Genomic DNA, 3,399 nt, shown 5'->3' with positions numbered 1-3,399 from the left:
ACCTTGGCCCAGCTCTGAAGACTTCCGTGTAAGCTTCTGCGGCAACCTCCACCCAGGCCCAGCCAAGCCTTGCCCATTCGCCTCACTGCAGGGTCACCTCAAGCCTAGCCATCATCTACCCCATGGCAGGTAGCGTGCAGGAATGTCCTGGGAGTGCTCACTGGGCCTGCTCCCTGCCTGTCCATGCCCCTGTGCTGTCTTTCATCAGCAGGGCCCCTTACAGCCTCCCTCTCCCGCCCTTAGTCAGAATCAGGTGTGGGCTGAGGCCCTCCTCCCTAGCGTTCCCCTCCATTGCACACTCTTTCCCCTCCGGGCCTTCAGCCCTCTGATTTTCTCTTCCCCCATCACAATGCACTAAGCCAGAAAACTGAGCCACCAGGCTCCCTCTCTCCTTCTTAATTGTCTTCAACTTTTTGGTCACTTATTTTCTCAAGGCCTTTTCTTTTCTTTTTTTTTTTTTTTTTAAAGATTCTATTTATTTATTTGAGAGAGAGAGAGAGCGTGCCAAGAGGAAGGGCAGAGGGAGGAAAAAAGGGAGAAGCAAACTCTCCGCGGAGCAGGGAGCCCGATGCTGGGCTCAATCCCACGCCCCTGGGATCACGACCTGAGCCGAAGGCAGACGCTTAACTGACTGAGCCACCCAGGTGCCCCTCAAGGCATTTTCAAACTACTGCGTGGATACTCACACATTTTTTCTTAAATCACATTGTTGAAGTAGCTGAAAGTATGTAATGTTTGCACATCATAAATACTGACATCTTAAAATAGTTTCTTCACTCTGAAATTTTCCCTACAGAATATCAATACCATAATAGTTTGTTTTCCACCATCATCTGTTTTTAAAAAGCCGTGAACAATGGAACAGAAATTTTACTTGGTCCTCTCTGCCAATAAAATCTTCAAATATATACTTTTTAAATGTATTTAAGTAATCTCTACGCCCAGTGTAGGGCTCGAACTCACGGCCCCGAGATCAAGAGTCCCATTCTCTACGATGAGCCAGCAAGGCATCCCTAAAAATAAAATCTTTAAAAAAAGAAAAAAAAAAAAAGAAAGGGGAGAGGTGTGACTCTCCTTTGTAAAGGGACAGACAGGGTACTGGGCAGAGGGCAATGGGAAAGAAAATCTGGCAAGAAAGGTATAAAAGGAAGCAGAGGAGCTATAAACTGATTCCCTTAAACTCTCTTTGGGCTCCCGAGGGGCACCAGCACCCTGGTTCAAAGCCTGCTGTTCTAAATCATGTCTCCCTTTCCCACAAGGGCTCCCAGCCTCATGCATGACCGTGTTATCGGAGAAGGAAGGAGAAGGCTTTCTACACTTGGCAAGGAACTCTATTGTCTATGTCCTCCAGGCTAGGCTCTGGATGTTGGGCTATGGAGTACCTTGTTCTAGGACCAATTATTTTTACACATTGGTTTAATACCCCCCAAAACACACAAACACACACACAGAGTTATGCTTCTACAAGCATAATACATTTCAAAAATATATTTCAAAAACAAGAAATCAGGAATGGTGAATGACTCTGGCCAGAGGGTCTAGGACTTTTATTTATTGATTTATTTATATTTTTATTTTATTTCTTTTTTTAAAGATTTTATTTTTTGTGATCTCTACACCCAGTGCGGGGCTCAAACTCACAACCTTGAGATTAAGAGTCGCACGCTCCACTAACTGACCCAGCCAGGTGCCCCTAGGACTTTTATTTTTAATCATATAACATTTTGTTACAGTTTGAATACTTTCCATACACAAGGATAACGTTTTCAGTGACAAAAGAAAAGTAAGCTTACAGGCATATCATGCAAAGAGCTTCCTCTTTTGTTTGCCTTTTGTACTAATGTAATACATACATGGCGTGACGGTTAATTTTGTGTGTCAACTTGACTGGCCACGGGGTGCCCATGTGTCTGTATTATTCTGTGTGTTTCTGTGAGCATGTTTTTAGATATGATTAACATTTAAATCAGTAGATTGAGTAAAGCACACAATGTGGTGGGCCGTATATAATCAGTTGACGGTCTGGGTAAAGTAAGATTGACTCGCTCCTGAATAAGAGAGAATGCTCCAGCCTGATGGCCTTTGAGCTAGGACATCACCTTCTCCTGAGTCTACCACAGCCTGCTGGCCTTCGGACTTGAACGAGTACATTGGCTATGCAGATTTCGTGTTTGCCAACCTCCAATATTGTGTGAGCCAATTCCTCATATAAAGAGATTAAATACATATACTATCATATAGTAATACACACACACACACATCTCCTACTGATTCTGTTTCTTTGGAGAATTCTAATACACATAGATATTTTTTCTTTACATTTTTCAAATGTTCTTTTTTTTTCTTTTTCTGCCCTGCTTTCTTTGAGATGTAATTTATACACCATATAATTCACCCCATTTTAAGTGTACAATTTTATGACTGTGGGCAATTGTATCCAGATGTGTAACCACCACCACTATCGATAATATTTTGTTCACATGCATATAATTTAAAAATCAAACAAATCTATCAATCAGTCATGATTCATTCTGCTACAAGTGACAGGCAATGCAAAATAACAAAAACATAATAACCTAGAGGAAGGAGTGAATCACTATGAGACAATTCACAGTATCTACCCTGGAGGGTCAACGTTTCAAATAAAAAAGGCAATGGCTCCATTCACCTGCTCCTAAAGCTCATTTTGGCAGTTTTCTCATCTTAGGAGCTTGGATACTTAATTGGCTTGGATATTTATTTGGCTTATCAGACTCCAGCGATGCCCTACAATGATCCCAAAAAGAATATTTACTGTTTGACAACGAAAAAAGTCCCACCTCGTGTCTTACAAGAGATTTTCTAATGTACCCATATCCTTCATTAGTGTCATTTTTTGTTATAGAAAACCTTGACATTAGTTTTGTAATTTAAGTTATTAGATTATTATTCATCGAATTTGCTATGGGCCAAGGCTTCTAAGCAATCGCCACACATACATCACTTGCATTTTTGCAAAGTGAGATAATCTAACCGACGTATTACTTTCCATATTTAGGGGCATTTTTATGAAGACTGAATTTCACAATTAATAATGTTACTATAAAACATTATGTCTTATACTCATATTAATTTTTATTTTATGTTTTTCTTTTCGTATTTTGGAGTCAATATATTTGCCTTTTTTATTCTTAGAATCTCAATCAAGATCTGAAGAGTCTATAGGCCCCAAAACACTGTGTACATGTATTAGGAATGCATTTGACTGGGGCGCCTGGGTGGCTCAGTCAGCTAAGCATCTGCCTTTGGCTCAGGTCATGATCCCAGTGCCCTGGGATCGAGCCCCAAGTCAGGCTCCCTGCTCAGCAGGGAGTCTGCTTCTCCCTCTCCCTCTGTTCCTCCTCCCAGTTTGTGTTCTCT

This window comes from Zalophus californianus, chromosome 8, assembly GCF_009762305.2.
Source record: "Zalophus californianus isolate mZalCal1 chromosome 8, mZalCal1.pri.v2, whole genome shotgun sequence".
NCBI lineage: Eukaryota > Metazoa > Chordata > Mammalia > Carnivora > Otariidae > Zalophus > Zalophus californianus.
This window is presented reverse-complemented; position numbering follows the sequence as displayed.